Source organism: Orbicella franksi, chromosome 14, assembly GCF_964199315.1.
Source record: "Orbicella franksi chromosome 14, jaOrbFran1.1, whole genome shotgun sequence".
NCBI classification, from domain to species: Eukaryota; Metazoa; Cnidaria; class Anthozoa; order Scleractinia; family Merulinidae; genus Orbicella; species Orbicella franksi.
In genome coordinates this window covers 9,081,872-9,109,220 of record NC_138158.1, presented here as the reverse complement: position 1 = coordinate 9,109,220, position 27,349 = coordinate 9,081,872, and the positions used below count along the sequence as shown (strand labels likewise).

The following is a 27,349-nucleotide window of genomic DNA, read 5'->3' as shown; positions in this document are numbered from 1 at the left end:
CTCTTGGGCTTCCTTTTAAGGTTTTTTTCAGTGCTTTCTCTGTTGCTCCAAATAAATTCTCAGAATTTATCAGGACTATATTTCTGGGCTTTCTCGGTTGCTCCAAAAAATTCTCGTGATTTTTAGGACAAGAAATTCTATTTATGCTCAGTACCCTGAGTGCAGCCTGCTCATGGTTAAGGTCTCTGGCATTTTTTCTGGACTTCCATCACTAAGAAAGAACCATGTTTTTGTTTATTAGTCTATTTATAATGCTAATGAGCTTGCATGTATCTACTAATTAAGTTGTTAGGTTCTTATTTAATTCCAGGACAGAAGGTGGCACACACATCAAGACCAAAGATAGGTCATATTCAAATCTAGCCAATCACGTCCCTGCTGGGTTGTGGAAGCTCTGCCTCTGAGAAGGTGTGTTTCTGATGTCCTCTGAAATATTCCAACTGAGAAATCCTGGGAAACTTTATCTGATCCTGTAATTCAAGCTGGGGACAGTTGGGCGCTTGGAAGAGTTGGCCGTTTGCTCTCAAGTGGGGTGGACAGTGTGAAGGAAGGTGAGAGTTTGCTTTTCATGTCTTTAGGGTTTCACTTAATTTGTCACAATACCACACCATCAATTTCGGCCTCAGCGGGATGCTTGTTTGCAGTCAATGTATCAGGAAATGTTCCACAACCAAGCAGGAGTGCTGAATTGTGGGGCTCAAGGAAGGTGCATCTCTAGAGAAAGCATAGACAGGGGAGATCACTGAATTTCATTGGTCTGACCTGATTGGATTTTTACAAATGACATTAAATTGAGCTGAGTCACCGGGGGTCTCTCTGATTGGGTTGCTACTGGATCAGGTTTTCTCTCTTTTCTAGTTTTTCACTGAACTTTAACTTTAAAATAATATAATTAAATGCTATGGGCCCAATTATAAACAAAAAATCTTTTGAATAAAAACAAATTATTATTAAGCATTATACTAAATTTTCATTTTTCCTTTTGAAAAATTTCACATCATAGACTTAATTATTTTCATTCTCTGTTTTCATTTTCATCGGACTTATAACATTAATTTTTAATTTTCGAAAAATTCCTTTCATTAGTTTAATTGACACCTCACAAACTAAGGAGGACTAGTAAGCACCAGCTGTTTGGCACTAGGGTCTGTTGGATTGCCATGGTAACCAACATGAGCTGTGAATGGTCAATGGTTGCCTTGGTAACCATTAACTAATAGCTCATGCTAGTTACCAAAACAATCCCAGGAATCCTTGTGCTGACAGCTGATGCCTAGTCTTCCTTAAGCTTCTGGAGTGTTTCATAGCTTATTCGTCAATTAGAGGTTTATCAGAAATTATATAATAATCAAATCAATTTGCGTGCTCTGATTGGTCAATCAGCTATGGTTTATTGTGCCCGTTAACTCATGGAAATTTCGCGTGTCTTCTGAATTATTATATAAAGGCAATATACCAGAAGTTTTAATGGTTTAGAGGCTGATAAACCACTTGGGATGTTGGAAGAACACTCGAAGAATCTCGTGTTCTTCCAACATCCCGCGTGGTTTATCAGCCTATAAACCATAAAAACTTTTGGTCTGTTGCTTAGCTAATCTATGATAGGTGTTGATGAATAATTCTTTGTTGTTAGGCTTGTTAACTGTTGAATAAAACGGCGGCATTCCATTTAACAGTTAATTAGTCTGTCGATGAAGAGCAATTCTGAAACATTTTGCATTGATTTAAGCACTTAACTTTATTCAATTTCTAACCAACCGAGCCAATTAAACAGGAATTCAAAACTTTCCACCACCAAGATATTAAGTATAACATATATAGATATAAATTAAATCAATATAGCATTTCTCAATTTCTTTTTGTTTTCCAGTAACAATAAAAATTCATATTCATAGACATTTGTTTTGAGGGGGTGTTTTTTTAGGTGGGCGCAATTTCTTTTCCACTAAAATCCAGTAAAATTCACTAAATTCAGAGTCCTGGGATTGCCACACAATGCTCCTCCACAAAGTGAGGAGAGACATTGCGTGAGCACTACAATCTCTTGGAATGGGAATCAAGTTGAATTTTAAAATCATTTCAAGCTTAAAGTCGGACAAATTAAAATAAAAACAATCGCGACAAAATTTACTAGTCAACAATTTTGTAGTTTTAAATCTTAGCGCTCATGAATATTTGACTTAATTCTTAAACACAACATAACTTTAGCTTATACTTACTCCAAAATTGTTACATTGTTAGCAGAGATTCGGCTTAATTCATTAGCTTGTTCTATATTTAAAATAACAAGACCCACTCGGCTTCGTATGTTAATTGCTCGTCTCAGATCACGGATGTTCTCTGGAGAATTGTCTTTCTAATTACTTATCGCACGGGAATTGGATTTGCATTTGAATAAACAACTCTCCAGAGTAACGTCACGTGATATGAAATACGACAATAAACAAACAAGCTGAATACGCATAATTTACCTAAACCTTTTGCAATCGTTTTGTTTTTAGATCAAAACTATTTTTTTTTTGCCATAATAATCGGCCAATTTCTTTCATCCAAATTAAAGAGAGAAACTTGACATCGGTAGCTTCACAGCTGAAAGACTTTTAGCGACTTGTGCTCTTTGGTGAAGTTTGTGGAATGACGGTCGTCGGAGGTTTGGTCGGAGGTCAGACTGGCGGATTCTGGGTTCAAATCTTTCTTTGATTTCAACGGTGATGCACTGAAATTGTGCGCCATACTTTAGCGCTTCAGTTTTTCTTGTCCAGGCTGCGGACATTCCAACTGAAATGGGTTTTCATCCAAAATATTCCGGGAGGGCGAGCTTATTGGCAAATCTTTTAGTTTTTCGATGCATTGACTTGCGGATTAGCATCTTGAACCAAATTACGAATTTGGCATAATAATTATTTTTCAACTCATTAATTCTAAAATTACTCGAGTGTAGCGTTGTGACAAATTAAGACTGAGACCCCGGAGGCATGGGAAGCAAACTCCCACTTTCCTTTACGCTGTCCACCCCACTTGGGAGCAAACGATCAACTCTTCCAAGTGTCACACTGTCCCCAGCTTGGATGAAAGGATCAGATAAAACAGACCAGGATTTCAAAGTTGGAATATCAAATGAGGACTAAAGAGACAACACCGACTTGGAGAGGCAGAGTGGAAGCAACCCAAAGAGCAGGGACAAGATTGGCTAGATTATTTTTTTTTATTAATTTTTTTTGCAATAGAAGTAATGGACAAGAGAGAGAATTTTTATTTCAATAAAATTTTGTTATCTTTCCACCCGTGTTGTTTTACTTTGCAATCCAACCATTCGAGTGAACCAGATAAACTCACCAAGAATAAGCCAAGTTCTGGAAAAGTCTTGGTAAAACGTTACAGTACCATCAACACTTAGTTTTAGTAACCTGTTCGTTTCTTATGTCAAAGTACGCCACAGATACGTCTTTTTAGTACTTCAAACGAATGAAATATATTTAGAAAAGTTGTAGCGAATTGTTTTTGAGTCTAACGAAAAATTTAAACGTATCTGTGGCGTACATTGGATCAGAAACAAACCGTTGACTAAAACCAGTCTGGAATCGTACCGCTCAGTTTTAACAAGACCTCAGTTACTGTAAACATAAGAGTTTCAGTCCCAAGCTGGACATATAAATTCTCCTTACTAATTACCCCAAGTGATTTGATCTTTGTTTTGAGAATTTGGTAGTATATCAAGACAATATCCCGAGTTGATGATTTCCAAATATATCAATATTGTAAGGAGAAATAATATGCTCATCACCCTTGGGACTGCCTCAGAGTACGTTTCTCAAAACCTCTCCAATGAAGGAATGGTTTCCAAATAATGGCTGAAAACCCGAGAAAATTTACAACCGTGTACAGATTATTTTATTGATGTTTTGCCAGCTTATATTTGCTTTCAAGACAAAAAGAAACGGCTCTGAAATATATTTGTTGTACGCACGGGAAATACATCAACTCCAGCGTATTTTCAAGTGTATTTTCAATTATATAATTTCCGATCATACAACATCAAGAAATTCATTCAAGAAGAACCGTGAAATTGTAAGCAAAGCTGTAATTCTGATTCTGCTCAAGACAACTAGTTTGAAATCATAAAAAGAAACCATGCAAATTTCTGCACGCTGTTTGCACATAACGAGTAAAGTTTTGCATATTAACAGATCAAAATTATAGTTTAACTTTTGCAATTAAATTGCTGTTATCTCTTAGTCTATCCTGTAGTTGCATCTTAAAGAGTTACTCTACTTTAGCAGAGGATCTAAACTCCACGACAAAGACTTCTGTTCATGTACTTGCATTTCTCATCTTGCGTGACATTATCACGTTCTTTTCGTAACACTAGGTAAATCAGTCACGCAATAGTACACTTCCGTCCTTTTAGAAAATGATATTTACAGACTAGATTTTTTAGAGAATATAAAGCAAAAGCAAAAATTTCGAAAAACAAAAAAAAAATTCTGCGGCAATTTTGTTCAAGATTATAATGACATCTAAAGGTCTATCGGCGTAGACGAGAGGAAATTCTTTGAGAAACGTACCATCAAGGTTTACAGTAAATAGAGATACAGTCAAACCAATCCAAAAGCGACCTTCTGTGCACTTTGCCAAACTAATGTGGTGTTTATAAATTATAGATAAATTTCTCTTCTAATAATTTAGCTGCACGAGACAGTTTGGGACTTTTACAAGGTAGTCACATTTAAGACTCAAGATGGTCACTTCGCGGGGGTCACTTTACACAAGGTGGTCATTTAGAGAGGTTTGACTGTGTTCAATACTTCAGACATGCAATGTACTGTACCAAGATTTTTGTTCAGTGACTTTTTGAAAATGTCATCTTACAATAATTTTTTTTCAAATGTCTTTTGTATGATACAGAAGTTTAACAGATCAATGTTGATACATCATGTGCCAATCAGTTTAAAGTGTTGGTCAGTCAATCAGTCAATCACAGATTCTGTCCATTGGTAAGTGAATGGGTCCAGCAGTCAGTCAACAGTCTCTCATCAGTTAATAAGTCAGTCAGTGAACAGTCCATCAGTCAATCCATCAGCAGTCAATCAGTCAGTCAGATAGTCATGAATAAGTCAATCATAGTCATTGAGTTGGTCACTTTGTCTGTCAGGACTCAATCAGTCAGTCTGCTAGCAGTCCATCAGCAGTCAGTCAGTGAGTCAGTCAGCAGTCGTCAAAAAGTCAGTCAGTCCGTTGTGAGTCAATGATTCATTCAGTCAGTAAAGAGTCAATCAGTCAGTCAAAAAGTCCGTCATGAGTCAATTAGTGAGTCAGTTAGTCATGAGTCAATCAGTCAGTAATGAACTAATCAGATGGTCAGTCATGGGTCAATAAATTAGTCAGGTAGTCAGTCTGTTTGTCTTTCAGTCAGTCAGTCAGTCTGTCTGTTTGTCAGTCTGTCAGTCAGCAGTCAGTCAGTCAGTCAGTCTGTCAGTCGTCAGTCAGTCAATTATGAGCCAATCAGGTGGTCAGCCATGAGTCAATAAATCAGTCAGTCAGTTTGTCTGTCTGTCTGTCTGTCAGTCAGTCAGCAGTCAGTCAGTCTGCCTGTCAGCAGTCTGTCAGTCTGTCATAATCCATTAGTCAGTTTGTCAGACAGTCAGTCTGTCAGCAGTCTGTCAGTCTGTCTTAATCGATTAGTCAGTTTGTCAGACAGTCAATCAGGTAGTCAGGTAGTCAGTCAGTCCGTCTGTATGTCCGTCCATCTGTTAAATTTAACAATTTCATGGACAATTGGTTTAAAAGAGTGTGATTTAAGGTGGCTCCCTAGAGTATTTACGAACACCCTCCCCACAGAGCGCGAGTTAGAAAAGGAAACTTACATAATTTCTCTTACCGTTTTCCCTGCAGAGATTTACCAGTATCGGTACTGTTAAAGTAAGGCTTATTTTTTGGTTGTCAATTTTTGGATTAAGGCTGTTACCATGGCAACATCTCATCTAATGAAAGGCAGATATATTCCTCAGTTTGGCCTAAACTCCTTAACATTTACACTTTCCTTCAGTAAATTTTTTTAATACTTTGCTACATCATGGAAATGATATTGCCTGACATTTTGAATTGGTAAAAAGTCAAGGTTGTTCAGACGGTTTTCCAATATTCTATAATTTGTCATTCTTCTAAATATATTACATTAGCTCTGACAGATTTTAACAAAAATAAGGTATGTTACAGGAATTGTATGTGGTTACAACTGAGCCAAATTTAAAAAACATTCACCGAAAGAATCGTGAGAAAATTCACTGTCAGTTTTGCTTTTTGTCCTCATGTTGATGTCATAAAAATCGAAAAACACTTACGTTTTCCTTGAGCGTGCATAGATTACTTGAGCTTTCGTCCTATGCCCGAGTGCAATCGTAAAACTATAGGGAGCCACCTTAATAGCTTTTCTTACTCATTGTGTAAATAATCAAGGCACAAACTGCATGTCTAAAGTCAAATAATCATAGCAGAACTTGGCTTATTCAAGAGCTTTGTTTACCTGGTTCACCCAAGAGTTGGACTGCAAAATAAAACATGCAGCCCTTCTAAAGATAACTGCTTGAAGATTAAGTCCACTTTGTCCCTGTTGGCATCTGATCTGGAAAAGAAAGAAAGCTTATTTGTCAGGCTAAGAAATAATTTTGTATGAGTTTTTATAATCACTACCATGTACTTAACATTGCAGTTCAGAGGGTCGCACGGTTCATGAATGGAAAAAAATAGCGAATCACAGATCACGGATATCGAAATTTCGTTTTCACGAATCACAAAAATAAGCAAGCAAGGTACTCTCTTCAATAACCTACTCTTACACTCGGTCATATGACATTTTGGAAAATCAAGCAAAGGACATCAAGGAAAGCTCTGTTACTTGGTTGTTGCAGATGAGGGTCGTACAGGGGTGTCTCTGGCACGATTCCCGAACGGAAAAAATAGAGGAACAAGGATCAAGGACATAAAAATTTCGTTTTCCCGAATCACAAAAATATGCAAGTAAGATACTCTTTTTAATAACCTGTTCTTACCCTAGAAAGAGTCTTTGAAGAAGGCAAAATCACGAATGGCTAAGTCAAAGCTCTATACTGCAAATCGCATTCCCAAGTCACTCTCGATAGACGACTCTAAACATTCGGAGGACTTGCGTCTCAAAATCACGTAGAATAGAGTGGTAAAATCACGAATATCGGTTAATAATTGAGGTTCTTCACGGGTCATGCAAAACCTTCAGGTCAAGAGTCACGAAGAATAATTTCCTAACTTCACGTTTCACGGAAAATAAAATCAGCTAATCACGCTTCAAGAGAATATCCCTGTACGACCCTCGCAAATGCCTTAAGAAACGTTACAATAATTAAACACAGGACACATTTGATGTTTTCAGTCTTAACAAATCTTCTGGAGGACTTGTGTCTAAAAAGCACGTAGAATAGAGTAATTAAATCAGGAATATCGGTTACTAATTCAAGTTCTTCACGGGTCACGCAAAACCTTCAAGTCACAGATCATGAAGAATAATTTCCTAAATTCACGTTTCACGGAAAAATAAAATCAGCATCACAAGAATACCCCTGTACGACCCTCAGTTTACTAAGAAGGAATTTAGTCAACACAATGTTGATGTCTTGTTGACATAATCTCAAATGGTCTATGAATCGGTCAGCTATGACGTCAGTCAGTCAGTTTATCTGTCTGTCTGTCTGTCTTTCTGTCTGTCTGTGTGTCAGTCAGTCATTCAGTCCATCAGTCTGTCTGCCTGTCTGTCTGCCTACCTGGTCAGTATGTCAAATAGTCTACATATCAGTGTATCAATGAGTTTAAACCTGTTAGTCAGTCTGTTTGCCAGTCAATCACCATGCAAGTTCTACTGGTTGATTTGTTATTATAAACAATTACATGTACACAGGCAATGAATAAATCAGTTCAGAGACCAACCAGAAGTTGAACTAGACATTTTGTGAATAATATTATTTTATTGGGATAATAATTTATAGTTAACATCCCTAAGTCCATTGTTGAGTTATACACGTATACAAGTAAGTGGGCTTCACTAGCGAATAAGGCCACAGTGTCTGTAAGCCCAAAAATATTGCAATTAGATCTTTGAAGTAAAAAGTTCTCTGCCAAATGTTGTTTTAAGTGGTCCTATTAAGTGAATTTAGTCAACTGGTGAGGTTCCTTAAAGAACAAGTTCACATTTAGCGACCAGAGTTTCACAACCCTTGTAGCCGCAAGATGACAGGATTTGATATCCCGTGGACAGAAATCTTGAAAATTTTTTAATTTTCCACATTGATTTTTTGTTCATTTTTGGATAGTGTGGAGATAATTGTAAACAAAATCTGTTTCTGGAAAGAAAAGTAGGGGTCACCGAACGTCCAAAATCGTTAAATCCAGGCAAAGCTATAGCAATGGCCATCTGCCCTATCATTGTTCATTTTATTACTTAGCGTGCGCTCTCATGCATGACGCGGCGTGTGAATTTGCGTGCGTAGTAAGGATGCGCAGAAACAATTAGCGTGAATGTCCTTAAATGGATTAAAGCCCAGTTTTTAGTTTATTCATTGCAAATTTAAAATGGAGTGCAAAAGAGGAATTCAGTGCAATTTCAAGGTTTAGCCCCAGGTGGTGGACAACTTTTGTACTGGCACTCTTGCTCAAAAATGCCGCAGTAAAAAAAGAAGACATTTTGTCACATTTCAGAGCCTTCTGAATTATCACTTATGAGAAATAATTTCAAGGTTGGACATCTTTCTTGCCACTAAATGAAAGATATATTTTAATTAAAATGTAAAAAATAAACACTGTAATTTTGAGTAGTGCAGCTTTTGCTGAAAAAAATGTGAGTGGAATAATGAGTTTGAGTGCAGATTTTTGCAGGTCATCGAAAAAACCCCTGAAAAAATAGCATACATGTAGCTGCTACAATAAGAATGACTTAATTGATTAATGAAGAGTAGTATAATTATTGTAAATCACTCTTATTAGTTTACCTGGATAAGTGCTGCACGTAAATCCTTATTGCCAAGTTTCTGATCCACTGGGTTCCCTGTTTACATCTCATCTGGAAAACAAATTTCAGTCGACTTCTAATTTATATGTATTTAGTTTCCATTAGGCTTAAAATACTAACTCTCCAAACGCAATGCCAATATACATGTAGCATAGAGAATTTGTAGATTAAGGCAATGTCTCGTTAATGTTTTCTGAACTGAATGACATAGAATAGGGTTCACACTAATGTCAATAAATTTAACCCAATGACTCCTGGAGCTCTTTGCCAAAAACGCATTTTTTGGACATTTTGGAGATTTTCAGGCTGGATATGGGCCAAATTAACTCCAATCTACTCAGACAGCCATTTGCAACATGACAGCATGCCTTTCTTTCCACATTCCACTCTGCTTTAGCTGAGGATCTAAACTCCACGACAAAAACTTCTGTACATGTACTTGCATTTCTCATCTTGCGTGACATCATTACGTTCTTTTCGTAACACAATGTAACTCAGTCACGCAATAGTAAACATCCATCCTTTTAGAAAATGATATTTGCAGACTTGATTTTTTTAGAGAATGTAAAGTAAAAGCGAAAATTTCGAAAAACAAAAAAATTGTGCAGCAATCTTCAATGTGCATTTTGTTCAAGATTTTTAAGACATCTCAAGGTATATTGGAGGAGAAGAGAGGAAATGCTTTGAAAAACGTACCCATCAAGGTTTACAGTAAATGGAGATAAAGTCAAACCAAATCAAAGGCGACCTTTTGTGTATTTTGCCAAACTAATGTGGTGCTTATAAATTATAGATAAATTTATCTTCTAGTAATTTAGCTGTACAAGACAGTTTGGGACTTTTACAAGGTAGTCACATTTCAGACTCACGATGGTCACTTCCCAGGGGTCACTTTACACAAGGTGGTCAGTTAGAGAGGTTTGACTGTGTTCAATACTTCAGACATGCAATGTACTGTACCAAGATTTTTCTTCAGTGACTTTTTAATATTTTCATCTTATAATAATTTTTTTTCAAAATGGTGTTTGTACGATACAGAAGTTCAACAGATCAATGTCTATACATCATGAGCCAATCAGTTTAAACTTTTGGTCAGTCAATCAGCCAATCACAGATTCTGTCCATTGGTAAGCGAGTGAGTGAGTGAGTCAGGCAGTCAGTCAGCAGTCTCTCAACAGTCAATCAGTCAGTCAGTTGACAGTCCATCAGTCAATCCATCAGCAGTCAATCAGTCAGTCAATCTGATATTTCGTTGTGTGTGTTGTAATTAGTCGCCAACCACTAAATGTATGATTTCTTATTCAAAATAAACATCTGCTTAAAATGCTTGTTTGCAGCCTGATATGTATTTTCAATCAAAGTAACTGATCTTAGAGACCTAAAGACTATTTAAGTGGAGATGAGACCCACAGGCAAACATTTCTGGATCAATGTTGGACATAGTGATCACAGCGTGAAAGGTCAAAATGTCAAGCAATTAGCTTAAGTGCCTAGTCTTTGAGATGCTCTCAATTTTTTTGGTTTTATTTACCCACGCTAGATTTGCGATAAACACTTAGCTTAAGGGATACTTTTAACCAGAAAAATAGTTTGGGCAGGTAAATCGATGTACCAGATTGACTTTCTGGTCCACGAAATTGACCTAAATTTTGACATGACACAACACCATCAAAGCATATAATTTTAAAAATTTGCTAAAAATTCAGGTTTAAATTTCATGCTGATCTGACAACATTAAATAACCGCTAAAAGATGATATTTTAGTACTATAGATTAGCTTTTCCAGTCATGCCTATTATTTTGGCTTGCTAGCGCTCACAAAAAGTGTAATTTTGGAGTCAAGTTTTGCTCTTTTCCCGGCAAAATACGTAAGACCGTCTCCACAAGAAAATAAAAATCCAAACAACCTCAAAGGTACAGTTTTGAAATAAGTTAGTAAAAACCTTCTTCCTGACAAAGTTTCAGAAAATCGAATTTTTTTATCCTGCATAGGTATAGGTGACCATTAGAGAAATCTGCTCTTAAGATACTGTGAGTTTTACTGTGCCAATTTGAGGATCACTTTCATTTTCTTGGTTTCTCTTACTTTTACTTGGAATTCTCTGTCATTGTTAATGTATAAAACAAACAGGATAGACCACAGCTACTTTAACAATGTCAATCAGTCAGTCAATTGGTACTGCAGCCCAATTACTCACTTTGTAAGTTTTCCAATCGCCAATTCAACAATTTTCTTTGAAGGTGAAAATGGAATCTAATTCTGAAAAAACAGCTTACTTTTGAACATCACACAGAAGATAAATTTAAAAATTTCATGGACAATTGGTTTAAAAGAATATGATTTAATAGCTTTTCTTACTTGTTGTGTAAATAATCAAGGTACAAACTGCATGTCAGAAGTCAAATAATCAGTGCAGAACTTGGCTTATTCAAGAGCTTTGTTTACCTGGTTCACCCAAGAGTTGGATTGCAAAATAGAACATGCAGCCCTTCTAAAGATAACTGCTTGAAGATTTAGTGCACTTTGTCCCTGTTGGCATCTGATCTGGAAAAGAAAGAAAGCTTATTTGTCAGGCTAAGAAATAATTTTATACAAGGTTTTATAATTATTGCCATGTACTTAACATTGCAGTCAAGAGGGTCGTACAGGATGAGGTCTCTGGCATGGTTCACAAATGGAAAAAATGGTGAATTACAGACACAGATATTGAAATGTCATTTTCCCGAATCATGAAAATAAGCAAACAAGGTACTATTTTTTAATAACCTGCTCTTATGCTCTAAAGAGTGTTACTATGTCATATGACATTTTTGAAAATCAAGTGAAGGACATCAAGGAAAGCTCTCTGTTACTTGGTTGTTGCAGATGCCTTACCAAAACATTACTGTAATTATGCAGAGGTCGCATTTGATGTTTCTGTCTTAACACATTTTGTGGAGGACTTGCATCTCAAAATCACATAGAATAGAGTGTCTGATTAAATCAAGAATATCATTGATAATTCAAGTTCTCCATGTGTCACGCAAAACCTTCAAGTGACGGATCATGAAGAATTTCCTAAATTCACATTTCACGGAAAATAAAATCATCACGAGAATACCCCTGTACGGCCCTCAGTTAACACAATGTTGATGTCTTGTTAACAACATCTCAAATAGTCTGTGAACCAGTCAACTAAGAGGTCAGTCAGTCAGTCAGTCTGTCTGTCTGTCTGTTAGTCTGTCTGTCTGTCAGTCTGTCTGTCTGTCTGTGTCTATCTGAAATTTAGCCAATCATTTATGTCAGTATAGTTCAGTTGCCAGTATTCAGTCAGTCAGTCGGTCAGTCGGTCTGCCTGGCTGCCTGGCTGCCTGCCTGTCTGTCTGTCTGTCTGTCTGTCTGTCTGCCTGTGTCTGTCTGCAATTCAGCCAATCATGCCAGTTTTCAGTCAGTCAGTTGGTCACTCAATCACCTTGCTTGCTCTTTACACTTGCTTAACAAACTGTCCAAGGGAAGCACTCATTACTACTTATTTCATTGCTACAGACATTCACCTGGTCAGTATGTCAAATAGTCTATATATCAGTGTATCAATGAGTTAACCTGTTAGTCAGTCTCTTTGCCAATCAATCACCATGCCAGTTCTACTAGTTGATTTGTTGTCTTAAACAATTACATGTACACAGGCCACGAAAAAATCAGTTCAGAGACCAACCAGAAGTTTAACAGGATATTTTGTCAATAATATTTTATTGGGATATAGTTAACATGCCTAAGAGCATTGTTGAATTATACATGTATACAAGCAAGCGTGTCATGGGGACTTCAAAGAACACAAGAGAAGCACATAGAAAACAATGAGTTGATGCACTTCACAAGTGTACTTGAAAAATTCCAAGTGCTAATCAGTCTTTCTGCCAGTCCATCACATTTCAGAGCCTTGTAAATTAGCACTTATGAGAAGGAATTTCAAGGTTGGACACGTTTCTTGCCACTAAATGAAAGACATATTTTAATTAAAATGTAAAAAAAAAACATTGCAATTTTGAATACTAAGTACGGGCGTTTGTAACATACTTTCTTTATTCATTCGCCTTGGTACATTAGTATGTTAGTACTAAGTACGGACCTTTGTGACATACGTTCTTTATTCATTTGCCTTGGTACGTGAGTACGTTAGTCCTAAGTACGGATGTTTGTAACGTACGTTCTTTATTCATTCGCCTTGGTACATTAGTACGTTACTACTAAGTACAGATGTTTGTAACGTACGTTCTTTATTCCTTCGCTTCGATATGCTAGTACTAAGTACAGACGTGCGTGACCTATTTCATTCAGTCCCTCGGCACATTAGTACGCTAGTACTAAGTACAGACGCGCACGACCTATTTCATTCAGTCCATCGGAACTTTAGTGCACTAGTACTAAGTACAGACGTGCGCGACCTATTTCATTCAGTCCCTCGGAACTTTAGTACGCTAGTACTAAGTACAGACGTGCGCGACCTATTTCATTCAGTCCCTCGGAACTTTAGTACGCTAGTACTAAGTACAGACGTGCACGAGCTATTTCATTCAGTCCCTCGGAACTTTAGTACGTTAGTACTAAGTACAGACGTGCGCAACCTATCTCATTCAGTCCCTCAGAACTTTAGTATGTTAGTACTAAGTGCAGACGTGCACGACCTGTGCAGTCGTCGCATTAGTACTAAGTGCAGACGTGCGTGACCTCATTCAGTCCTTCGGCACTTTAGTATGCTAGAATGAAGTATGGACACGTACGTGTGATTCTTGTACATGTCGTTGATATGTTAGAACCAAAGCACCTGCCAAGGTAACTTTGTGCTCTTGCACTATAAGAATATGTCAATGTTAACAGTCAGGAAAGAGTGAAGCAAATGCATAGATAAGGGACCAATGATGCATAAAATGTAAGAAAATTGATGTCAACTTTGTAACTCCAATTCAATTGTCTTGAACGTTTAACAAGCTACCATTGTTTTTCTTACAAGTACGAAAATCATCCGTACTAAGAAAAAAATTTAGAAAATGGCGTCCTACTTCAGGCATGGTATATATTAGTTTACCTGGATAACTGCTGCATGTAAATCCTGATTGCCAAGTTTCTGATCCACTTGGTTCCCTGTTTACATCTCATCTGGAAAACAAAATTTAGGTCTCTTTGTAATTTGTATGTATTTAGTTTCCATTAAACTCAAAATACTAACTCTCCCGATAAAATGCCAATACAGCATAGAGAATTTGTAGATTAAGGCAATGTCTCCTCAATGTTTTCTGAACTGAATGACATTGAATAGGGTTCACACTGATGTCAATAAATTTAACCCATTGACTCCTAGAGCTTTTGACCAAAAATGCATTTTTTAGACATTTTGGAGATTTTCAGCCTGGATATCATATAATGGGCCAAAATAGCTCCAATCTATTCAAAAAGGCATTTGTAAAAGGACAGCATGCCTTTCTTTCCACTGACATCACGTTTTTACAACATTTTTGCTCGGGCATGCACAGATCAAAAATTCAAGTTTTGGGACGAGAAAGTGACCTACATCTTTAGGCTTTTTGTTTTGTTTTGTTTTATTTTTTGTCACCTTTCCTTTTTCTCCTCTTCCTATCTTTTTGCTGCAGTGATTGACCTTCTACTGGACTTGCTTCAAGTTCAAAAATTTCTGAGAAATTTTGGAGTAGCTAAATGTAGTCGCAGGAAATTTTGCTGCAAGTTTTTCACTCAAATTTCTGAGTGTTTTCTTGGATATCTCAGGCTCCATTAAGCCGATCACTCTGATCTGGGTATCATTGGAAAGATCTTTTTCTCCTGGCCTGCAGAACTTTTGAATGGATGATGACAATTTTGGTCAAAGGCGATGATGTCAGAAATGGAACAAAGGCCAATGCTTGCCACGGCCCATTACGGGCAGCATGAGAGTCAATGGGTTAAAGGTGGCATGTAAACTCCATTAGTCCAAACAAACCATTCTTGCACTGCCAAAGTTTGTCATTTTGACTTCTGGCAACTTAAAAAAAAAACCAGAGACAGCCATAGTCTTCTTTAACATATTTTCTATTTATGTATGTATCTAATGGTGACTGTTAGCATGGATTCTTGGTTCTCCTACATTCTAACAGAAACAAAACAATCTCAATGTAAAAATTTGCATGGAGGCATCATTGGGATGTTTACATTTGTACACAGTCTGTTTTGCCGACTGTTTCTCCTCTTTGTACACAGATTCTTGAGTTTGATAATGGCAAGAATGAGACATGCTGCTTTTAATTTTCTTGAACACTTTTTTTCCAGACAAAGTAGAACTTTGATTTAACAAACCTCTATATAACGAAGTCCTTGGTATAACGAACCATTTTCCTCACCCCAGTGATAGTAAAATATATGGAAAAGAGCCTTGCTATACAACAAAACCTCGTTATAACAAACATATTTTACCGGTCCCTTGGCCCTTCGTTAACTCGAGGTTACACTGTACATGTACCTTTCAAACAAGTATATGCAACTGCCAGTAAGTTAAAGTTAGAATTCTCACAATCATTTTAGGAAAAGTAATGCAAAACTGACAAAAAAAAAAAAACATCTACATGGTTAATTACTTGGCTTTCTCTTTCACAACTGATCATGAATGGCTCTTATTGTGTGGATCCAGAAAATATCCATACCCGCCACGGAGGGTTTTTTCCCAGTATGACCCCCCACCCCCCAGGATTTTCCATTCAAGGGGGCTTCACAGTACTCCCCCACCCCCTGGAATTTCCATGATTTTTCTACTTAGGCCCCACTACCCCTTGGAAATTCTGTATCCATAAATAACAAGACTTAACTCATTAATTGTAATAAAATTATGCCACAGCTGTTTATAGTTACATTATAGATGAAGATGTACTTTTTCACAGTAGACTGCAGACGTGGTGTGTTCCTTCATGAAATGTTTGAACCGGTGTTTGAACTAATAGACAATTGACTTAGAAGTGCTTCACTCCCAAATGCCATAGCAGCTGACTTTTTCTTCATTAAAAGAAGTTCATACAAGTTCATACAAGAATCTCGAAAGGTACATAAAGCTCCTTCAAATACATGTAATCCAGATGAAGTTTTAATTTATGCATGATCAAAACAACATATCAAATTACTTTACACACGCAGTAAAGTCGTCATGCAACATTTTTTTCAAAACAGCTGTTTCCCAAATGTTCCTTTATTTTTTCTTTCACCAAAGGAATACATCAATTAAGTCATACGCTTTGTCTCTGTAGTTTGTAAATGATAGTAAATTCATTTTATGCCTTAGTTTTCTTTTAATTTGTCATACATACAGTTCATACGTGAAACATGCACTGTTCAGTCGTTCTATGAATGACTGAATGAAATCTTGGCTACCGCTCCAACGCTCCTCGCTGTCCACGGTTACATATAGTTCAAGACAAATGGCTTTGAATCGACGTTGCTTACTTAAGCAAACTATTAACTACACGGATAACGATGAAAATATGTGATAACCTAGTTATGGTAAGTCCGAAACAGGGAATAATTTTGTAAGAGTATCAAACGAAATAACCAAAGAATGAATCTCATTTAATTGACATGACTAATGCTGGAAAAAGCATCTGAGCTGCGTTTAAGCTAAATACAGCATGATCTTCAAAGTATAAAATATCATCATTGTTCACATATTGCTGCACATTTTCGTCAGCATTTTGTTCAACTTCACGTCCGACAAACACAATGCTCAGGATTGCTGTCTGTCGTATGACATTGGAAGAAAAATGGAAAATATATGACAAAGAATCGAATGTTTATTTCATCGGATGGAACATTTCTGTTGGTTTGGTTACCTGAAGGGCAACCCTAAAACCTGGGATCTGGGATGCGGGATGTGGGATGCGGGATGCGGGATGCGGGATGCGGGATGCGGGATGCGGGATGCGGGATGCGGGATCCAAAGAAAACAAGTTATTTAAATACACAAAAGTTATTTTGCATAGCTTTTGCCTGTAAAAAATACGGGGCCAAGTAAAAAAGACTGCAAACTTGACCTTTTTTGAAACAAAACTGATTCCCCACCTGTTGAAATTCGTGCAACCGTTATTTCTAGGGCTGTGATTATGAGAATCTTAGTAAAGTGCATCACAATATGATTCCAAGCACCCTGAGAGCGTCTAAAATAAGCTTGCTGGTAATTGCCATTTTGTTTAATACGTGATCCGCAATTTACCAGGGGTATAAATTTGGCCTTTATGCCTAGTAGATACTGAACAAGGCAGAAAATGTCATAGGGAACAGGGTGTCCGTCAATGGCAGCCCCCTGTGCACTGACGGTCACGCCCCACACTTTCGATGTTCAAAGGCTAACCTGGCTCGTCTAAATAAATTTGTTTTTCCAAACAGATACAAGACTAATTCCAAATCAACACTATTTCCACACTGATACTGTTACAAATCACCACTACATATTCTTGCCGGCGGGCCATCATATCAAAACAATTTATAGAAACGTTGCACACTTACTTCCATCTGCTTCTCTCTTGCGAACGGATCAGACCACATGTTGTTAAAAGATGCTGAAAGACTGCCAGAAACTCACAGCAATAGCTTGTTGCTATTGTGCTACTCACTGGTCTTCTCAGAGCAATTTGATCTAGACAAGAACCGCGCTCTCACCAGGCCCAGGTTGAACAAAAGATGGTTAACTTAGTCTGCGTGCCTGCAAGCAGGCTCTTGTGCTTGGGCCAGGGCCGAGAGTTGCGAAGCCGCGAGAAGGCACTCGCTCACATGCCAACGCAAAAAGACACTAGACACTGGAGCCTCCTCTCACACTAGCCGGATAGCAGGCTATGTGTAATTCTATCCACCCGAAAAATCACCAACCCTAACTAGATAGTAATTTACCCAATGGATAGATTTATCCAGCTTTTGAACAACCGCACCAGATGTATAGCTAAGGGTTGTTCAAAACTAGTCAAGAACTTTTTAACAATTGCAATGTGTGGTTGAAGTAAAGCAAAGAAAATAAATAACAACAGGGTAATTTTTCCCTATATTTATTAATTAGACCTTGCTGAAGTGATTTAGTTCTATCGTCATTCATAATATCTGGATTCTGGATTGCGGATTGCGGATTGCGGATTGCGGATTGCGGATTGCATATGCCGGATGCTGGTTTCCGGATTCTGGTTTCCAGTTCCGGATTCTGGTTTGCGGAATCCATGTTTTAGGGTTGCCCTTACCTGAATTGATTGGGAAAGTGCAATAGTGTTCATTCAATGGCATTTCACACCCACTGGGAAGAAAACTCTTAGAGTAGCCCCACTCCCCTTCGGAAATTTACCTATTTCAGATACCCCTACCCCTTGGAATTTCTGTGACCCTCTGTGGGGGGGGGGGGGGGGGTATGGTTATTTTATGGAACCACACATTGTAAACCTTACCACAGTGCTGGAAAAAATTTTATTACATAGCAATTTGGATGAAGCAATTATTCTATAATTTGTATACACAAATAGTCTGATGACTCAATCTCTAGCCATACACGAGGTAACAAGTGTGCTTTGCAATGCATTATGGGATAATTTCCAAAGTCTGGAGAAGCTACAGTGTATTATTGAAAGCAAAACATGTTTCAAAGCAAACATGGTCTGCAAACAAAATCTTCATAACTAAAAGCAAAGTCATTTTGGAGCTCTGTCATGATGTCTGTTCATAATGTAAAATAATAGTGAGAAAACTTTCAAAATTTGGTTGCACAAGGTCCAATGACAGACTGTTAATTCTAGCACTGTTAACATCTTTTAACTATTCATACTATTTTTCTGTGGAAAATCATGAAATACTTGCAAAATTGTCCACTTAAAATTTCCAGGAACATTTGTCTGACACAAAGTGCAGGCATTCCTACACTAGCATTCAAACAGAGATATGCACACAGTAAATGTACCTATCTTTGCTTCTGAAGATTAATTTAAGAATGTGTCCAAGAGAAAACCAGGCAGAACCAGGCAGGAGGTGATACAGCTCAAATCACTGATTTCACTCAAACTTGACACAAATATTGGGTTTGGTGAGTAAATGATCAGGGCAAAAGCTTAGGTCAAAATATTTTATTCCCTTCAAATTAAGGGAGCCCCCTCCAAAAATGGCTATTTGTCACTAATTTATGCATATTTAATTAGCTGTCTTTGATTTAGTATTTCTACAACAAGAAAGGCCATGTAAAAATGAAATCCACTGGATCATGTTCTACTATTATTAGTCTCAAAGCACAGATAGTCATTTGAACCAGACAATTTGATTTCTCTCCATGGTTCCATCTTAAGTAAGGTGCACATTTTGTACTGTTGTGAATAGCCTTAAATTGATGGCAAATATCTGCACTGGGCAACAGCAAATACGCATTTTTCTGACATGGATAGTGAGAGCAATCACTAAAGTTCTCAAAAAAGCCATAAAATGTTTGGGGACTTCAATATTTTTTCTGTGCTGGCATACTGTTTACATAGGACTTTACGATTTTTGGCCATTTCATGAACATCCACTAAAACTCAAAAGCCATTTTTCTGTCTCAACCTAACTCAAAATCAACAAGAAATATCTACCTAAGTATTTTCCTATCAATTTCCAGTATAAATTCGGCAAAAAGAAGCACTTGAGACATTTCTGTCAAATATTTTTAGAACTACATTTTGTGGCATTCTCAAGGATATCGATAAAACACAGCAGAAGAAGATTCAACGCATAAGTTCCCTCAACTTAGTTTTCAGGTGTGAAGTAGAATGGAAACAAGAAATAACTACTACATACATTTCACTTAAACGTGATTTTGTAAGGTAAAAGTTATAAGTTTTATAAGTTAAAGTAAAGCGGTATCGTTTGTCAGCAAGTTGCAAGGGCGCATTCCTCCACGTGTTCCATCACAATTTCTGCGACAACAACAGAAACAGTGATCCCATGGCTGTTCCACGCAACTGTTTGTAGTGTTTAGCATTATACTGAAAATAAGTCGATGTAAGGCAAAGGTTTGGTACGTCTATGATGTCTTCTGTCGGCAACGGTAGTTAAACAGCAGATTGTTGTATAGCGGTCTCCTTAGACAAAACCAAGACTCACATACTGTTCTGCAGACTAAAACACTCAGTGACGCCTAAACAGATACTGACCGAGTCTATTGCATCTAGTGTTGAGGCGGTTCTGTCTCATCAGCAAGACTTATCAGAATCTGCCAAGGATAACGTCAGAAGCAATATTGCTTCCACGGTACAATCAGCCTCTATTCCTGATGATAACTTGACAAAAGATGAACAACTTAATGAACCTTCCTAACTTTTGGTTATTACTAGTTTGTAGGGTTTCCGGTCCCCATGGAGAAAAGATGGGTCAAATTGGATCTCTGCGCATTATTCGATCCGTAAATGTTTCTGGAAAAATCGGGAAATTAAGTTCCCACAAAAATAAGTAACAATAAAGTAACTGAATCACACTTGACTGCACACAAAAACAGAAGGTTATACATTTTCGCGAAATTCAGTTTAATGCCTTGTGCATGGATTCGTCAATTGGGGAAAAAAGTTCAACACCAGACAAGAGTAAATTATCCTACTTACATGCTCAGAGTTTAGCTTTTCCCATCAGTGCCATTGACAAAGAAAAATTAATTACAAGGATGGCCTCTCCTCTCCTCTCCCCTCCCCTCCCGATTTTTCCGGGGGCACTAGGGAGAGGAGTACCCCACCTCCCCAAAAAGAAAAAAAATTGGAAAAAATTGGGGGGTCTTTGTTTTCAAGGTTTGGGCGCTTAGGTTGTCTTAGGGGATCTTTGGGGTCTTACGGGTCTTAGAGGGTCTTTGTTTTCAAGACACCCCATCTCCCCCCATGATCGCGTATTAAGAGTTCGAACTGCAAGCTTGAGACTCACGTCAAAAGGTGTGAAAGTTAGCAGGTATAGAATTTGTCGCTTTGTTTGTCTACTAACGCTTATATATTACACCTGTTCTAGTACGCTAAGCTTATATTAAATCAAACTAACGCGTAGTCACATTGTAAATGTGAAAGTTTGTGAGTTTATGCTAAGCTTACCTTCATCGTGCAGAGCACTGCATTGATCAACAAGCAAAACGTCTCCTCGTTCCTCCTCCTGGCTCTGACATGCATAAAAAGGATAATAAGTTACCTATTGTCTCACATCAGGTATTTCACTTGATCAAGCCGCTTTAAAAAAAATAACAAACCTTTGAAAGTCGGTGCTGTACTTTACTCGCCCACGTGCAAGATGGCTGCGAAGACATTACACTTGCAAAGACCAGTGGGAAATAGCGGGGTAAAAGGGAGGGGAGGGGAAGGAGGGGGCTGCCTGGCTAAAGGCTTTACCGTTGGCTTTTGGCTTTGGCGCGCGTGCGAGTGCCTCTGGAGTTTACGAATAACCTGCGATTTCTGCGATAAATTTATTTTAGGATTTATTTTAATATATTATGAATTAAGAAATTATCAATTTGTATGGCGCATACTAGCATAACGAGATGATCGCATTCGCTTCACACGAAGATATTCTACAATTCCAAAAATTAAAAAAAAGAAAAAAACAATAAAAAGATTAGTACCTGTAGTAGGTAGAGGGTCAAACAAATACTGGCAAATTTTGGTGTCCTCACTTGACACTGGCTCGCCGGCAAGGCTTCGGGAGCGAGGCTTTGGGAGCTACTGAAGCTTTGGCCCGCTTCTCGAGGCACAAAATTCTCAATTAAACATTGTCGGAATATTAAGGGACGAACTCTATACGCTTTCCCAATTTTTCTGGCAAGCAGCAGCATTTTCACGTCACTAATGGAAAGTTGGATATTGTTTTCGCCGGGAAACAATTGTTTTATACATATTCATTAACCTAAAGAAGGTCTGTTTTCCACAAACCCTCTTTACATATTTTATCCATATAAGCATACCATCAGGAGCCATAATCGGGGACGGAGACCGTAAGTCTTGGGATCCGCGCGCACCTATGATATGGGACAATTTTTCTATTTTTGGAACAAAATTGCGCCATCCTGACGTCATGTATCCGCGCGAATCCACGCACATGTAGGGGCTCTCGTGTGGATGTTGTCATGTTGCGTGATTAAATTGTGAGAGTTGAGAGATTATCTTGCGTATTTTTCACAGTGATGGCAGGGAATAAAGCAGGGAATACGAACCAGGGCGCGTATATGTAGTTTTATGCTCTGAGCTAACGGAAAAGGTGGGTTTTTCAGGGTCGAAAACAAGACTTCAATCTCGCGCTGGGAATGAATAATAAGATCTGCTCGCGCTAGTTGTAATGGAAAAGCTGTTAATCTTCAATGTATGTGAAATTTGAAGTGGAGTAATGTACAGCTCATGTAAAAGAAGCATCGGAACACAACTTGGTCAGCGATATATATAAGCTTAAAGCGGAACATACCTAAATTCGACACTGTCTCACTTCACTCAAACTGGAGCAGCTTACGACGGAAATACTTAAGCAAAATTCCAGCAAACGTAAACGCGTTGAGTTGTGGGCCAAAAATATGAAAAATTTCGCGAAATTTCGACGCCATTTCCCCCGCGCGACGTCCGCAAAAATCCTCGCAGAATGTACGCGCGTGTGCAGCAGGCGATGGCGCAATTTGTTCTAAAAATAGAATTATTGTCCCATATCATGGGGACAACCCCTATACTTGAAATGGCGCGCGCTTACGGTCTCCGTCCCCGATTATAGCTACTGATACCACTGAATATATAAGCAAGAGAGCCTCTCAAAAGGCAAGGGGAGACTTGTTTACTTAACGGTGAAATGCCCCCCCCCCCCCCAAAAAAAAATTCATCCTTCATCAAGTATAAATAAATCAACCCAGCGACATCCTCGCGTACCTTCACTATTACGGTCCGCCGTTCTTTCCACCATTGTAGCTCGCATTAATAATAATAATAATAATAATAATAATAATAGATTTATAAAGCGCTAAAATTATAAAATACTCTAAAGCGCTTTACAATGTAAGATTAAGATTACAGTAAAAATATACCAAAAATGTGTCTAAAAATAAAACAATTTTAAAAACAAATCAAAAAAAAACTATGGCACACTATACGCTAATATGCTAATAGGAATATTAGCTTTAATAACTACGGCATGCTATACGCATGTGCAAAGCTTTACACATTATTACCTGAGCCGATTACCTAAGCCCGCAAGTGGCCCCGCAAGTACGCATTGAAAGCTGCGAAGTACGTTTTTCTGCTCTGAAAAATTTAACAGGAAATCCGATAGTAAATCGATCAATTTCAGTTTTTGGAGGACAAAAACCTTGTACCAGAATAATTCTAAGTATATATTACAGTCCTTTTTGCATTTCCTAAGATATCGTCGCCTGAAATAACACCAAGAACAATTTCCCATAGAAACTCGAGGGAATAAATTTCAAAGTTCAGAAAAATTATGAAAACATCAATTTCATTTCACGAGTAATTTCAAGTGTCTCATATGAACTTCCAAAGTTGTTTTCGACATTATTTTGGTGTTGTTAGACATGATTTCTTGTGAGAAGATATTTAAAACAGTCGCACAGAAGTTTGCAATACAATGTAAATAATCTCAGTACAAAGCTTTCTTCAACTTGTTACTCGAACTTTCTGGTGAATTCCTTCTTAAAGTGTTACTATGATGAAATATGCATCTTTCCTATCTAAACCATTTCAAAACATAAACAGGTAGTCTGTACGAAAGGAAAAATGCTGTTTGCTATTTTCAAATATCTCTTTTCGTTCCAGAGATATTCAAGTTTTTAAGGGAGCTAAGACTAATCGTGGAAATAGCAATAATAAATGGAGGAAATGAAACACACAGAGTGCTAGGGAGGAAGTGGTATGAGCTGCTATGATACGAGGAAGGCAGGAGAGGCGCTAGAATGAAAAAGAGACGGAGCAGTGGCGAAAAAAAAGGAAATAGTAAGTGGTTGAGTTAGTGGAATAATTACAGGGGAAGAAAACAAGGAGTGCGGGGAAAGGGAAGAAAAATGGGGGGATGGGTAGAGAAATGGGTAGAAAAGGGTCAATAGAAAAGGAGCTTAAACATGGAGATAAACGAAAGGAAGTAATGAAAAAGATCTTGTTAAAAGATGTTAGGCGCAAAACGAAAAGAAGGGGTCTTGCAATAGGGAGTGTTCATTTTCTCTTTTTTTTTTTTGGAAAAAATAAAAGTAAAGACACTACCGGGCAACATACGATATCTACTCTTTTAACTACTCTATTCTAAGTCTTTGACGAACTTGAATCACCATCGAACATTTTACAACCTATCTATTTATTAATTCTCATTTCCGTTCACCCCTTTAAATTTCGGGCAATATCCGTCAGTTAACTACAAGACCTCACAGAAAGACTCAGAAACTTGCCTTTCTTCCGATTAATTATTCTCTCCAAATGTGGAGAACAGATCATTGATAAATTTCGCCAGTCACTCAGCGACTGTGGGCTAAGACTCACGAAAGTACCAGCTGACATTATGATTTTTGCAAGGTCAAGGAGTTTTGGCCGAAAACTGCGCGGATTTTGTCAAACGAAGTTAACTGTATGAGACAAAGGACGCTACAAGGTGGCGCGAAGATATGAATATTATCAGTTCTAGTGGTAAAATATTTTACACACAAGCGCAACGAGTAAGTAAAATATTGTTTTCGAGAAAACAAAATTCATATCTTCAAACTGTAATGTTTTTTTTTAGTAGACAAAGTGACTGTTTGCACAAAAAACCGGGGGAAAGCGGGAAATGACGTCATCAATACCTTGAAAATATCGAAATATGCCATTGGGGCCCCGGATGTAGTTTCGTATAAATTTTTCAAGTGGCCTATTTTCCGAGAAACACTCATGCCTACATAATAAATATACTGAAACACCAATAAAATAGCAGGTGAGCTTTCGAGCGAAAACTGATGATATCTTCACACGTGAAAAAGATCACCATTGCTATTGTTACATAATAACTGTTGTCTTCTGCAGGGAAACTGAAATGATTTGGGAATTCATTGGTGTTTATAAAATAAAAAGAACATTACATGGCCATTTGGAAAATTACTCTTCTCGAGTTGAAAGATATTTCACTCGTTCGCTGTGCTCACTCGTGGATCGTGAAATATTCTTCAACACTCGGAGACAAACTTCGTGTCTCCGCGCGGCCCTCGCCATCACGGGCTTTTGTGTTCAAGGCAACTACAGCTTGGTAATTATTTTGGAGTTTAAGCAAAGAAAATCTTTATCCTGCTGATCTTAATTAGCATAAATTTTGACGTTTTATTTTTCCATTTTCTCCTAAGTTTTAGTCTCGATTGAGAAGATGTACGTTGTTGTTTTATAACGAACAGCTAAGAATCGTATTAAGTCTTATAATATCATTAATATTATTCCGAGCAAATCAACGCACCCGAACTCTCCCAGTTCCTTTCATTCAGTAACCGCATTGCTATAGTCGTTTTCTGAAGCTCTCTAGGGCTAGAATAACATGATTCCTTCTTCGTCTTAAAAGTGAAATCTTCGTATAGGTGATCATGCGGTTTCGACTTCAATTTGGAATTAATATGCACGAGTGAGTTTTTCAAAAAGCTGAAATTGCACGAGCCGCTTCGGCAAATGCAATTCCAACTTTTTGAAAAACTCACAAGTGCAAATTAATCCCAAACTGAACTAGGAAAACCGTATGATTGCTTATTAATAATATAAACATGAAAAAATTCGCGTGGAGGAAGTGCCGAAAGATCTTTCTTGAAGCCATGCATTTTTTTTTTTTATTCGAGAAAACTGTTTTCAAATTTTTCGCACAAAATTTTCGTCATCATTTTACGTGATATCATTGCCTTAGAAAATTTCCTGTTGTCTTTCAGCCAATCATAATCCAGAATTACGATTTGTAATTTGCACTGGTGTTACACTTTTTGCATTAGTGTTACACTTGAACTGCACTGCTTGCAGCCAATCAGAATCGAGTAATTTTTTCACGTATATTTATTATTATTAAAAAAAAAAAAGTTAACTCAAATGTGTAATGTTGCCTCAGAGGTTGTTTGTAGTGCCACAAGAGCTGGTCTCCCATTAATCTTTCCTTGCTATTTGGAATCAGGGTGATGGAGATTCACCGTTTTCTTCATTTCACTGTGAATACTGATCGCAATATTAGCTAATATTAAAGGAGATGAGAATTAATCATATGAACGATCACGTGATAAAGGTTGTAAATACCGTTTACAGAAGGGGTTTCCCCGAAGAGAATAGATCCTGGTTTCCCCGTATTGAGTTAATAAGCAATTTAAATTTCGTTTTCGATGATTTAGTTATAAACAAGAATAGAAGGATTCCCCCAAATGAGCTTACGCCATTACCTATTCGTATGACTTTCCTCGCTGTCTGAACTGATTTATTTTAAGATGGTGTAGAACATATAAACATCGAGAATTTGGCCATTTGTGACCATTTTGTCCCTTTTAATAACCCAATTGCTAATCAATGGGTAACTTACATACTTAAGCTACAGGGGCAATACGATGTGTGTTTTAGCCATCAGCCCGTTTTTGCTAAGCCTCCCGTCCCTAATAAATGTCCCCTCCTCCCTCTTTACTAACTGCCCTCGTTGAACTAGATCGAATCATTGCGATATGTCAGGTAGGTCTAATGTGCACACTTCAATTCTTCCCTAAGGAATTTTCAGGCAGTTTAGTCTTAGATGGATATAGGTATCAGACGGTTTTGGTTTAGAATAGAATTACAAAATCAAGTTGATCATGGTCTAGTATAGGGTAAGGGTTTTCATCGTCCCAGCGGCACCCCTACCCCCTCCCCCACCCAAAGATTTACACAGCACCCGCCCCCAGGACGTCTTCTCCAATTCAGACAAGATTACGTCCATAACACGTATCCGTGTCATAGTGACATCAATGGCCTTGATTTTATAATCTTTCTGTGAAAGAAAAATGAAATAGGGTAGAAAAACATCCCGGCGAAAAATTTTAAATGTTTTGATACGTTTTCTGGAAGCTATAGTTCATGTAATTAGCCTCGTACGTTTAGCTGCCTTAATTAGATTGAATATCTCTTCTTTGACTAACATTTCAAAGAAAATAGGTTGTGAAGGTCACGTGTGTGAAGGTCACATGCCGGTTTAGTCGTTCACGTAAGTTGGGTTAGAGATCAGTCACGTGTGTGAGCGATCTCAGATCATTCAATTAGCACCAAAAAAGGAAGAAGGGCGATCAGAGAGTTAATTTCCCCAGCTTCGGATGTTTAATTTGAAATATGCAAAAAAAGAAAGGGAAAAAA

At 37.7% G+C, this 27,349-nt stretch overlaps 2 long non-coding RNA genes across 5 annotated transcripts in view; one reads left to right on the top strand and one right to left on the bottom strand.

The window, feature by feature from the left end:
• LOC145468485 (uncharacterized) overlaps positions 1-4,865 on the top strand; it is a 16,269-nt gene extending 11,404 nt beyond the window's left edge. For all 3 annotated transcript variants that reach the window (XR_014042201.1, XR_014042200.1, XR_014042199.1), the window contains exon 4: positions 1-4,865. This exon is cut by the window's left edge and continues 2,895 nt beyond it. This is a non-coding gene — a long non-coding RNA (uncharacterized LOC145468485).
• Positions 4,866-4,952: 87 nt separating this feature from the next.
• Positions 4,953-22,929, bottom strand: LOC145468487 (uncharacterized). Of its 2 annotated transcripts, XR_014042202.1 has the most exons (5): positions 21,262-22,929; positions 21,110-21,173; positions 11,481-11,579; positions 9,015-9,085; positions 4,953-6,622 (listed from the first exon to the last, which is right to left on the bottom strand). It is a non-coding gene; the product is annotated as an uncharacterized LOC145468487 (long non-coding RNA). The 2 variants fall into 2 exon arrangements; XR_014042203.1 differs by lacking the exons at positions 4,953-6,622; positions 9,015-9,085 and adding an exon at positions 14,101-14,171 and having other exon boundaries at positions 11,407-11,579; positions 21,262-22,870.
• Positions 22,930-27,349: the final 4,420 nt, after the last annotated feature.